Source organism: Neomonachus schauinslandi, chromosome 5, assembly GCF_002201575.2.
Source record: "Neomonachus schauinslandi chromosome 5, ASM220157v2, whole genome shotgun sequence".
NCBI classification, from domain to species: Eukaryota; Metazoa; Chordata; class Mammalia; order Carnivora; family Phocidae; genus Neomonachus; species Neomonachus schauinslandi.
This window is the reverse complement of record NC_058407.1, coordinates 161,278,693-161,292,976: the sequence shown is the minus strand read 5'-3', so window position 1 is coordinate 161,292,976 and position 14,284 is coordinate 161,278,693.

Here is a 14,284-nt window from a genome sequence, read left to right as displayed (position 1 = left end):
GCAGACTTCCCCTGAGCACGGAGCCCAACACAGGGCTTGACCTCACCACTCTGAGATCATGATCTGAGCCAAAATCAAGAGTCAGTCATTTAACCGAGCCACCCAGGCGCCCCTAGAATTTGGATTCTTAAAAAAGGCATGTAGTACAAGCAGAGGGCACCCTGTACACTGAAGCACAGAAATGAGAAAACAACCATCTCTTGAAGAAATGTTCTTTCCTTCATTGACCAACTTTTACTCATCCTTTAAGTCCACACATTACTTTCTCCAAGAACTTCCCTGATTCTCCCAGACTAGGTCAGGTTCTCTGTTATATGCTCTCTTGGCTCATTCTCATGTCCAACTCTTACCATAGTTGTCATGAAATGATGAACTATGAAATTAGTCATTTAGCATCTGTCCCCCTAGAACATAAAACTTTCTGAAGACAGCAACTCTGGATGTCAGAGTCATGTCCCATCCCCACCGCCCAGCCCTAAGCCTTGAATGGTAGACACTCAAAATAATGAGTGAAACCATACGTCTGGAATGGAGGGTTGTGCAGGAGATTAATAAAGTTGGAAATTTTATTGGGAGACAGATTGTGAATGCTCTAGAATGCTAGGGTTAAATGCTTAGATTTTTATCTTTTTTTTTTTTTTAACTTAAACAACAGAAATTTATTGTCTCATAGTTCTGGAGGCTAGAAGTTCCAAATCAATTACATTCACCAACTTACAGGTGTCAACGGGGCTGGTATCTTTGAAGAGCTCTCTCCTTGGCCTTGTCCATGGCTGTCTTCGGCATGTGTCTCTTCACATGATGTTCTCTCTATGCGTATCTCTCTGTGTCCTAATTTCCTCTTTTTTCCCCTAAGATTTTATTTATTTATTTGAGAGAAAGAGGACAGCGGGGAGTGGGGGGGAAGGAGCAGAGGGAGAAGACTCCCCACTGAGCAGGGAGCTGGACATGGGGCTCAAACCCAGGACTCCGAGATCATGACCCAAGCCAAAGGCAAGATGCTTAACTGATTGAGCCACCCAGGTGCCCCCAAATTTCTCTTTTATAAGGACTCCAATCATTTTGGATTAGGGTCCACCCTAAGGACCCCATTTTAACTTGATTATGTCTGTAAAGAACCCTATGTCCAAAATAAGGTCACATTCTGAGGTACCAGTGTTAGAACTCCAAAATATTTTGTTTTGTGGGGGACACATTTCAACCCATAAAATATGGCTAACTCCCACTCAACATTTGAGACAGTTCAAAAGTTTTATTTATTCTACATAAATTTCTGTGAAACTCTCTCTTCGCTGGAGCGATCTCCATGTTACATGCCCTTCAGTGTGTTTCCACAGTATGTTCGCTTTCCTTTCTCTTGGTATTGATTAAGCAGTATTAGAAGAGCCAGCATATTAAGTTTCAGTGGACTATGCTATGAGTGCTTTTAAAAACAGAGACACTCTATATTATCTTTGTATTTCATATGCCTAGAACCATTTTTGGAATGATACTACAATCTATATTTTTCTAAATCTTAATTTACCCTGGTCACAGTATCAAACTAAAATACCTTTAATATTTTTCAAAGACATATATATATGTATATATATATGTTGCATATTAATATAGTTTTACTTTTAATATTATTTAGGCAAACAATATAGCTTATATTCTAAAACAAATTAATCAGAATATTGAGATTTATATTCTTAAGTAATAAGATTTCAATCTTTTTTTTTAAGGATTTTATTTATTTATTTGACAGAGTGAGAGCACAAACAGGGGGAGTGGCAGGCAGAGGGAGAAGGAGAAGCAGGCTTCCCACTGAGCCAGGAGCCCGACGCGGGGCTCGATCCCAGGACCCTGAGATCATGACCGGGGCCGAAGGCAGACGCTTAACCGACTAAGCTACCCAGGTGCCCCAAGATTTCAATCTTAATTCAAGGATATGTTCTCTGTAAGTGGTTTTCAAAGTACACCCACAGCAGTATGACCCTATTCTGGAGGAAATCTGAAGCATGGCTGGTCTGATTGTATTGGAATGGGTGCCTATAGCCCTACCCTTTTGTCTGATCTTGAGATCCATGAGTTGGCTTCTGAAGTTCTTGGTAATTCAAGGATTGAATACAACAGAGTGTAAAAATCACTAATCTAGGGGCGCCTGGGTGGCTCAGTCATTAAGCGTCTGCCTTCGGCTCAGGTCATGATCCCAGGGTCCTGGGATCGAGCCCCACATCGGACTCCCTGCTCAGCAGGAAGCCTGCTTCTCCCTCTCCCACTCCCCCTGCTTATATTCCCTCTCTCGCTGTGTCTCTGTCAAATAAATAAATAAATAAAATCTTTAAAAAAAAAATCACTAATCTAAAGGACAGAAAGTGAAGACTCTGAATACATATTGCTTTCTAAAAATCCTTGTTTCCTTTATTAACCAAAAAATCATAATTTCTGAATTTTGGCCTATATTTTTGTATTCAATATTTAACTTTCAGGGCATCTGGGCGGCTCAGTTGGTTAAGCGACTGCCTTGGGCTCAGGTCATGATCCCGGAGTCCTGGGATCAAGCCCTGCATCGGGCTCCCTGCTCAGCGGGGAGTCAGCTTCTCCCTCTGACCCTCCCCCCTCTCCTGCTCTCTCTCTCTCTCAAATAAATAAAATCTTTAAAAAAATATTATATAGTTCTATACTAAAAATAGTATATAGTTTGAATTTTAGCTGCTATAATTTAAACCAGTGCAATAGTTTCCATTAAACTATTGAAACCATTCAACATGTTCTTGGCACTATGAGAATACGTCTTTTCTCTTGGTTCCAGGAGGCTCAGAGCCAAAGTGAGTGCTCAGTTTTAACTACACCAATATTTCTGGTTAACAAACCTGCTTCTTCTGCCTTCTACCCTGGCTTTCTAAAAATTTTTATTGGGGTAAAATATACACAACATCAATTTACCATTCTCACTATTTTTAAGTCTACAATTCAGTGGCTGTAAGTACATTCACCACCATCATCTCCAGAACTTCTTCATCTTCCCAAACTAAAATTCTGTCCCCATGAAACAGCAACCCCCCATTTTCCTCTCTGTCCAGCCCCTGGCACCCACCATTCTACTTTCTGCCTCTGTGAATTTGGCTGTTCTAGGTATCTCATAAAAGTGGGATGATACAGCATTTGTCCTTTTGTGTCCGGCTTATTTCACTTAGCATAATGTCTTTAAGGTTCAATCATGTAGCAACTGCCAGAATTTCATTCTTAAGGCTGAATAACATTCGTGTGTGTGTGTGTGTGTGTGTGTGTGTGTTGCATTTTCTTTATTCACCCATCAACTGATATTTGGATTGTTTCTACATTTTGGTTATTGCAAATAATACTGCTATAAACATGAGTATACAAATATCTGTTCAAGTTCTTTGGGGGTATATACCCAGAAGTGAAACTGCTGTTTGATATGGTAACTCTACGTTTAAAACAACTGAGGAACTACCATCCTATTTTCCACAGTGAAAGCACCATTTTACATTCCCAAAATCAATGCACAAAGATTCGAATTTCTCCACTTCTTCATCAACACTTGTTATTTTCTGTTTTATTTTATATTAGCTGTCTTAATGGGTGTGGATCTCATAGTGGTTTTGGTTTATATTTCCCTAATGACTAATGATGTTCAGCATCTTTTCACAAATGGAACATTTGTGTATCTTATTTGGACAAATGTCTATTCAAAATCCTTTGCCCATTTTTGAATTAGATTTTTTTTTTTTAAGATTGTATTTATTTATTTGACAGAAAGAGAACCAGAGAACACAAGCAGGGGGAACAGCAGAGGGAGAGGGAGACAGGCTCTCCACTGAGCAGGGAGCCCCATGGGGAGCCTGATCCCAGGACCCTGGGATCATGACCTGAGCCAAAGACAGACGCTTAACTGACTGAGCCACCCAGGTGCCCTGTTTGGTTTTTTTCTTGTTGAGTTCTTTATACATCCTGGGCATTAGTTGCTTACCAGATGTATAATTTGCAAATATTTTCTCCATTCTGTGTGTTGCCTTTTCACTCTCTTGACAGTGCATTTTGACACGTGAAAGTTTTAAATTTTGATGATGATCAACTTACTTATTTTTTCTTTTGTTGCCTGTGCCTGCCGAAAAAAAATCATTACCAATGCCAATGTCATGCAGCTTTCCTCATATGTTTTCTTCCAAGAGTTTTACAGTTTGTTTGTTTTTTAAAGATTTATTTATGTATTTTGGGGGGGGGAGGGCCGGAGGGAGAGGGAGAGAAATCCTCAAGCAGACTCCCCGTTGAGCGCAGAGCCCAATAGGAGGGTCAGTCCCAGGACCCTGAGATCATGACCTGGGCCAAAATCGAGTCAGAGGCTTAACTGCCTGAGCTACCCAGGCGCCCCAAGAGTTTTTATAGTTCTAACTCTTTGATCCACTTTGAGTTAATTTTTCTATATGGTGTAAGGTAATGCTCTATTTTTATTCCTTTGCATCTGGCTATCCAATTTTCCCAGTACCATTTGTGGAAAAGATCGTCTTTCCCATTGAATAGCATTGGCACCCTTGTTCAATTGACTATACCTATAAGGGTTTATTTCTGGACTTTTTATTCTATTCTATTGGTTTCTATGTCTGTCTTTATCCAGTACCACACTGTTTTGATTACTGTAGCTTTGCAGTAAATTTTGAAATAAAGAAGTGTGAGATCTTCAACTTTTTCTTTTTCAGGATTCTTTTGGCTATTTGGGTGGTCCCTCAGGATTCCATATGAATTTTAGGGTGGATTTTCTATTTCCACAGAAACATCAATGGGATTTTGATAGGGACTGCATTAAATCTGTAGATCACTTAGTGTAGTATTGACATCTTGACATTATTAGGTCTTCCAATCTATGAACATGGGATGTCTTTCTATTTATTTGTGTCTTCTTTAATTTCTTTCAGCAATATTTTGTAGTTTTCCATATACAAGTCTTTCATCTCCTTGGTTACATTTATTCCTAAGGAGTTATTTTTTTTCAAGGCTGTTGTAAATGGAATAGTTTTCTTAGTATCTTTTTCAGATTGCTCATTATTAGGGTATACAAATGCAATGGATTTTTGTGTGGTGATTTTGTGTTCTACCACCCTGACTGAAATTGTTTGTCAGTTCTAACAATGTTTTTTGTGGAATCTACGGTTTTCTACATATAAGATGATGTTATCTGTCAACAGAGATAATTTTACTTCTTCCTGTCCAATTTGGACACCTTTTATTTCTTTTTCTTGCCTAACTGCTCTGAAGAGGACTTCAAGGATTACGCTGAATAGAAGTGGCAAAAGTGGGCATAATTTTCTTGTTAGGATTTTAGAAGAAAATGCTTTCAATCTTTCACTATTGAGTATGATGTTAGCTGTGCATTTTTCCCATATCGCCTTTGGTCGTGATGTGTAATCCTTTTAATATGCTAGTATGTTGTTGAGGTTTTTGCATCAATATTCATAAGGGATATTGGTCTTTAGTTTTCTTGAAGTGTCTGTCTGGCTTTGGTTATCAGGGTAATACTGGCATCTTAGAATTACTTAGTATGTATTCCCATTCTTCAATTTTTTTGGAAGAATTTGATAAATACCGGTGTTACTTCTGTCTTTAAACGTTTAGTACATTTCACCAGAGAAGCCATCTGATCCTGGGCTTGAATTTTTTTGGTTACTGATTCAATATTCTTAGTTATTCATATTTTCTATTTCTTCATGATCATCTTGGTAGGTTGTGTGTTTCTAGTAATTTGTCCATTTCATCTGGGTTATCCAATTTGGTGGCATACAATTATTCATAGTACTTTCTTATAATCTTTCTAATTTCCATAAAATCATAGTATTATCCTTTTTCCCCCCATTTTAGTAATTTGAGTCTTTTTTTTCTTAGTCAACCTAGCTAAAGTTTGGTTAGTTTGTTGACTTTTTTGAAGACCCAATTTTTGGTTTGATTTTTTTCTTTATTGTTTTTCTATTCTCTATTTTATCTGCTTCCTATGCATAGAATGTTTGTGTCCCCCCAAAATTCATATGTTGAAATACTAACCCCCAGTGTATTTGGAGGTGGAGTCTTTGGGATGTGATTAAGTTAGGAGAATGGAGCCCTCATGAGTGAGATTAGTATCCTTTTAAGAGACCCTACAGAGCTCCATCCCCTCTTCTACCACAAGAAGACAGAGTTAGCAGATGGCCGTCTATGAACAAGAAACACATCCTCACCAGACACCAAATCTGCCAAGGCCTTGATCTTGGACTTCCCAGCCTCCAGCACTTTAAGAAATAAATTTGTTTACAAGCCACCCAGTTTATGATATTCTGTTATAGCAGCCCAAACAGTCTAAGACACTGTGACTCTTTATTTCCTTCCTTCTGCTAGCTTCGGGTTTAGTTTGTTCTTTTTCCACTTCCCAAGGAGTAAAGTTAGGTTGATGATTTGAGATCTTTCATCTATTTTTAAATTTAATTTTATTTTAGAGAGAGAGAGAGAGAGCACACATGTGAGCAGGGGTGGGAGGCGCAGAGGGAGAGAGAATCTTAAGCTCATGGGGCTCGATCTCATGACCCTGAGATCATGACCTGAGCCAAAATCAAGAGTCGGACACTTAACTGACTCACCCAGGTGCCCCTAAATCTTTCATCTTTTTTAATGTAAGCATTTATAGCTACATATTTCCTCCTTAGCACTGTTTATGCTGCATCACATACATTTTGGAATGCTGTAGTTTTGCTTTTATTTGTCTCAAAATATTTCATAAGTTCCCTTAAGGTTTCTTCTTTGACTCATTGGTTTTTATTTTTTTTTTTAATTTTTTAAAGATTTTATTTATTTGACAGAGAGAGAGACAGTGAGAGAGGGAACACAAGCAGGGGGAGCTGGAGAGGGAGAAGCAGGCTTCCCGCTGAGCAGGGAGCCCAATGCGGGGCTCGATCCCAGGACCCTGGGATCATGACCTGAGCCGAAGGCAGAAGCTTAACGACTGAGCCACCCGGGCACCCCTGACCCATTGGTTTTTAGAGTGTGTTATTTAATTTCCACATAATTATGAATTTTTCAGTTCTCCTTCAGCTGACTTCTAATTTTATTCCACTGGGATGGGAAAACATATTTTGTCTAATTTCAATAGTTTTGAAATGTATTTGTCTTGTGGCCTAACCTATGGTTTTTACTGGAGAATGCTCCATGTGCACTTGAGAAAATTGTGTATTCTGCTCTTGTTGGATAGAGTGTCTATATGTCTGCTAGTTTCAACTGGTTTGTAGTATTGCTCAGGTCCTTTATTTCCTTATTGATTCTATCTGGTGTTCTATCATTATTGAAAGTGGTACTGAAATCACCTACTATTATTGTAGAGCTATCTATTTCTTTCTTCAATTCTGTCAATTATTGCTTCAAATATTTTGATGGTTTGTTATTAGGTACATAAATGTTTGTAATTGTTATATCTTCTTGCTGTATTGAACCCTTTACTAATATATCTTTGTCTCTTATAGCCTTTTAAAAATTTTAAGTCTATTTTGTCTCATATTAGTATGTTCACTGCTACTGTCTTTTGGTTACTATTTGCATGAAATATCTTTTCCTATCCTTTCATTTTTAATCTATTTGTGTCCTTAGATCTAAAGTGAGTCTCTTGGAAACAGCATGTAGTTGAATCATGTTTTAGAAATCCATGCTGTCAATATGCGCCTTTTGATGGAGGAGTTTAATCTATTTACATTTAAAGTAATTGCTGGTAGGGAAGGACTTACTTTTGCCCTTTTGTTGTTTTCTGTATGTCTAACAGCTTTTTTGTCCCTCATTTCTTTTATTGCGGCCTTCCTTTCTGTTTGGTTGATTTGTTGTTTTTGTGACATATTCTAATTCCCTTCTCATTTCCTTTCATGTATTTTCAAAATATTTTACTTGTGGTTATCATGGTGATTATATATAACATCCTAAACTTATACTAATCTTTCGTTGATACGAACTTAAATCATAAACAAAAATGTTCTTTTACAGCTCTGTCTCTACCCCTTCTCCAGTTGCCACAAATGACATCTTTGAATAATGGGTACATTTAAACATAGGTTTATGATTATTTTTATGCTTTCTCTCTTAAATCCTGTAAAAGAATAAAAAATAAAATTATAAATCAAAATCACAGTACTGGTTTTTATCCTTGCCCTTGTATTTACCTTTGCTGGAGATCTTTACATCTTCATATGATTTTGAATTACTTCTCAGAGTCCTTTCATTTCAATCTGAAGTTCTTTCCTTAGCAGTTCTTTAGGTCAGATCTAGTGGTAGTAACTCCTTTAGCTTTTGCTTATCTAGGAAAGTCTTAATTTCTCCCTCATTATTTTTTTGTGGTAAAAATATACAATTTACCAGCTTAACTATTTTTAAGTGTATAGTTCATTAGTGTTAAATATATTTATATTGTGCAACCAATTTTCAGAACTCTTTTCATTTTGCAAAACTGAAACCCTAAACTCATTATATACAACAGTAACCCATTATCCCCTCCCCTCAGTCCCTGACAACTATCATTCTACTTTTGTCTTTATGAATTTGGCTATACTCTGGGTATCTCATATAAATAGAACCATACAGTATTTGTTTTTTTGTGACTGGTTTATTTCACTCAGTGTAATAGCCTCAAGGTTCATCCATATTGTAGCATGTTAGATTTTCCTTCCTTTTTAAGGCTGAATAATATTTCATTGTGGGGATATACCACATTTTGTTTATCCACTAATCTGTCAATGGACACTTGTTTTGCTTCCATAATTGGGGTATTGTGAATAATGCTACTATGAACATGGGTATACAAACGTCTTTGAGAGCTTGCTTTCATTCTTTGAGTATATACCCAGAAGTGGCCACTTGGTTACCATAGACTTTTAACTGTTTTCCTGAGCTCCCTCAAGCTCATTTTATTATTATTATTATTATTTTTTTTTTTTTTAAAAGATTTTATTTATTTATTTGAGACAGAGAGAATGAGAGACAGAGAGCATGAGAGGGAGGAGGGTCAGAGGGAGAAGCAGACTCCCTGCCGAGCAGGGAGCCCGATGCGGGACTTGATCCCGGGACTCCAGGATCATGACCTGAGCCGAAGGCAGTCGCTTAACCAACTGAGCCACCCAGGCGCCCTCATTTTATTATTTTTTAAAAAGATTTTTATTTAGGAGAGAGAGCACAGAGGGAGAGGGAGAAGCAGACTTACTGCTGAGCAGGGAGCCCAATGTGGGGCTTGATCCCAGGACCCTGAGATCATGACCTGAATCGAAGGCAGACACTTAACCAACTGAGCCACCCAGGCACCCCCCGCCCCCCCAAGCTCGTTTTAGCTAGCTTTTGATTGTTTTCAATGTCTCTGTGAGAGAACAAGAGCTTAGAGCTTCCTAGCCCTCCGTTTTGTTGATGTCACTATGGAATTTTTATTCTCAATGCCATAGGAAGACTTGCAGTTTTTGAGCTGAGGATATGATGTAAAGAAAAAGTACTTCAGGATATTAAGTACAGGCGATACACAATGGATCAGAAAGTAAACGGTGGAGGCGTTAATTAACCTTACTTTGCAGGCTCTATGTATCTTGAGGCTTGACTTTGTGGCCCAACTATACAGCACTGATCTTGGCATATACTGTGTGCTCAGCAAGCCTTTGTTGAACTAGATACGCAAAATTATAGTTGTTGTGACTGAGCACAGAGTCCTTAAGGCAGCCTCAATAGTGTGTGGTAGCGTAAGGCAGTCAAAACTAAACACACTCCATGAGACTTCTGTATCATGCCAGTGAGTAGAATCTCAGCCAGGATTGGGCATGCCATCTCTTGAAGCATTTATGGAAAAATCCCAGATGTCCTGCAGAAAAGTAAGGAAGGTTATTGGTGGGTAGGGAACCCTCTTCTCCCTACTCTAGAAGCATCTAAACCAGGGGTCAGCAAATCATAGCCTGTTGCCCGACTTTGTGGTTTTATTGGAACACAGTCACACTCATCTATTTACGAATTATCCAAAGCTGCTTTCGTGTTGTAACATCAGAATTAAGTAGCTGTGACAGTAATCTTAAGAACTGCAAAGGCTAAGGTATTGTCTGGTCCTTGCTGAACCGTTCTAAACAACACAGTGAAGTCTAAGGGGCTAGAGGTTGCTGTAGATTATCATATTTAATAAGGGCCCAAGATGACAGATAACTAAGTAGTCCACAGAACCTGACTGGTAAAATTTAGTAGTCCCCTTCTTTTCAGGGACAGAATGGTTGGAGGGCAATAGGTTTCAACAAATGGTACCAGGACAAATGGATATCCACACGCAAAGAGCGAAGTTGGACCCCTTCTTCACACCATATACAACAATTCACTCAAAATGGATTGAAGACCTAAATGTATAAAATGTCTAGAAGTTACAGAGGAGTAAATATTTATGATCTTGATTTAGGCAATGGATTCTTAGATATGATACCAAAACCAGAAGGAACCAAAGAAAAAAGGTATGCTGGACTTCATCAAAATTAAAAACTTACGTGCTTCAAAAGACACCATCATGAAAGTGAAAAAAACACTAAAAAAAAAAAAAAATGAGAGAAAATAATTATTTATCTGCTAAGGGTTTAGTATCCAGAAAATTAAAGGACTCTTGCAATTCAACAATAGAGACAAACAACTCAATTACAAATGGGCAAAGGAGGGGTGCCTGGGTGGCTCAGTTGGTTAAGCGACTGTCTTCAGCTCGGGTCATGATCCTGGAGTCCTGGGATCGAGTCCCGCATCGGGCTCCCTGCTCAACAGGGAGTCTGCTTCTCCTTCCGACCCTCCCCCCTCTCATGTGTTCTCTCTCAAATAAATAAAATCTTTTTTTAAAAAATGGGTAAAGGAGAACAAGGAGATTGATATTACATGACTTCAAGACTTAATACAAAGCTACAGTAATCAAGACAGTGTGGTATTAGTGAAGGAGTACACAGATAGAAAAATGGAACAGAATAGAGCCCAGAATTATCTATACAAAGAGAGGCGACTGATCTTTGACAAAGGATCAAAAGCAATTGGATGGAGAAAGGACAGTCTTTTCAACAAAGGGTGTTGGAGCAACTGGATATTCACATGCCAAAAAAAACAGATGCAGACCTTACATTTTTTGCAAAAAATCAGTCAAAATGAATCAGACCTAAATGTGAAATACAAAACTATGAAACTCCAAAATATAACACAGGAGAAGATCTAGGTGACTTCACGATGATAATCTAGTTTTCATGATGACTTTTTAGGTACAACATCAAAACCATGATCCATGAAAGAAAAAATGGACACGTTGGACTTCATTAAAATTAAAAACTTTTGTTCTGTAAAAGACTGTTAAGAGAATAAATAGACAAATCAGGGACTAGGAGAAAATATTTGCAAAACACCTATTTGATAAAGGCCTAGTATCCAGAATGTATTTTAAAAACCACTTAAATCTCAACAAAAAGAAAACCTAATTAAAAAATGGGCAAGAAATCTGGACACTCACTAACGAAGAAATAGATGGCAAATAATATGAATATCTTATATTTTAAGAGAATTGCAATTAAAACAACACAATACCATTACACACCTATTAGAATGGCCAAAATCCAAAACACTGATACCACCAAATTCTAGTGAGGACATAGAACAAAAGGAACTGATTCATTGCTGCAAAATGCTATAGTCACTTTGTAACATGGTCTGGCAGTTTCTTACAAAACTAAACCTACCCTTACCCTATGAACCAGCTATTATACTCCTTGGTAAGATGAGCTGAAAACTTCTGTCCACACAGATGTTGACACAAATGTTTATAGTGGCCTTTTTTTAAACTATTTATTTATTTATTTGACAGAGAGAGAGACAGCGAGAGCAGGAACACAAGCAGGGGGAGTGGGAGAGGGAGAAGCAGGCTTCCCACTAAGCAGGGAGCCCGATGTAGGGCTCGATCCCAGGACCCTGGGATCATGACCTGAGCTGAAGGCAGACACTTAACGACTGAGCCACCCAGGCACCATACAGTGGCCTTTTTTTTTTAAAAAAATTTTTATTTATTCGAGAGAGAGAGAGAGAGAGTGAGAGAGAGCATGAGAGGAGAGGGGGTCAGAGGGAGAAGCAGACTCCCCACTGAGCAGGGAGCCAGATGTGGGACTCGATCCAGGGACTCCAGGATTATGACCTGAGCCGAAGGCAGTCGCTTAACCAACTGGGCTACCCAGGTGCCCAGCCTTTTTTGATAATTACCAAAATCGGAAGAAATTAAGATGACCTTCAATAGGTGAATGGATAAACAAACTGGTACATCTAGACAATGGAATATTACTCAATACTAAAAATAAATGAGCTATCATGCCATGGAATGACATGGAGTAACTTTTTTTTTTTTTGGTAAGATTTTATTTGTCAGAGAGAGAGAAAGAGAGAGAGAAAGAGAGAGAGCACAAGCAGGGGGAGCAGTGGGCAGAGGGAGAAGCAGGCTCCCTGCTAAGCAAGGAGCCTGATGCAGGACTCGATTGCATGACCCTGGGATCATGACCTGAGCGTAAGGCAGACGCTTAACCATCTGAGCCACCCAGGTGCCCCGTAATCTATGAACTCTAAGTAGTAAAAGTTTATCAACATTGGCTCATCAATTGTAATGAATATACCACACTAATGCAAGATGTTAGTAACAGGGGAAACTGGGGGGGGGGGGGGGGGGGGGGGAGGGGCCCTTATGGAATTCCCCTTTTTTTTTTTTTAATTTTTTTTTAAAACCAAAAATTCTTTAAAAAAAAAAATTTTTTTTTAAGTGCAAAGGATTTCAATGAGCATTTCTTCAAAAAATGGCCAGTAAGGACATGAAAAGATGCTCAGCTTTAATAGCCCTTAGGGAATTATAAATCAAAACCACAATGAGATAGCACTTCACAACCACTAGGATGGCTGTAATCAATAAGAGGGACAGTAACGAGAGAGAGATTGGATTCCGTCATGCACTGCTGGTGGGAACATGATATGGTACAAATGCTATGAAAAACAGTTTGGCAGTTCATCAAATAAAGAGAGTTATCACATGACCCAACAATTCCACTTTCAAGTATATGCAAGAGAAAAGAGAACATAAGTCACATTTTGTACATGAATGGTCACAACAGCACATTCGTAACAGCCAGAGTAGAAAAAGCCCAAATGTCCACCAACTGATGAATGATGAATGAATAAACAAAAGTGGTATATCCATTCAATGAACTATTGTTCAGCCATAAAAAGCAATAGTACAACATATCTGAACCCTGAAAATATGCTAAACGAAAGAAGTCAGATACAAAACGTCACATTCTGTTAAGACTCGATTTATATGAAATGACCTGGATAGGCAAATACATAAAGTAGAAAGTAGGTTAGTGGTTGCCAGGGGCTGTGGGGGAGATGTTAATGAAGAGTGACTGCTAATGGGTATGGGGCTTCTTTTTAGGATGAAAAAAATTCTGGAATTAGGAGCAATGGTGGTACAACCTCGTGATAAATTCAAAACCACAAAATGGTGTAATTTTTTTTTTTTTTTAAAGATTTATTTGACAGAGAGAGACACAGCGAGAGAGGGAACACAAGCAGGGGGAGGGGGAGAGGGAGAAGCAGGCTCCCCACTGAGCAGGGAGCCCGATGCAGGGCTCGATCCCAGGAGCCCGGGATCATGACCTGAGCCGAAGGCAGACGCTTAACGACTGAGCCACCCAGGCGCCCCAAGAATGGTGTAATTTAAAAGGGTAAATTTTATGGCATGAAAATTACATCTTAATTTTAAAAATATATAAAAGGATCTCTAAGCAGTTTTACTTCTTATCCCATTTGTTCATTGTGTAATTAAATAAAGTTGATGATTCTGTTCAGAGTATGTGATCTGTTTTACAGTTTAACTGAGAAATGATCCATGTGGCACAAGTGGGTGTTAAATTAGCTTCAGGGGAGAAAATGATTTAGCAAAGACTATTCTGGAGCATTAACTTACTTCTCACTAGGGTGTAAGCTTTTGAGAACTGGTACACAATTATTAATTAGGGAAACGGTACCCATTATTTTATGAACAAACCCTGAATAAATGGGAAGTCCTCTGAGGTGGCAGTAGGTCATACTGTAACTTTTTTAAAAAAAGACCTTATTTATTTAGAGAAAGCGTGCATGGGAGGGGGAGAGGGAGGGACAGAGAGGGAGGGAGAGGGAGAATCTCAAGCAGACTCCTCATTGAGCACGGAGCCCGACGTGGGGCTCGATTTTACGACCCTGAGATCACGATCTGAGTCAAAATCAAGAGTCT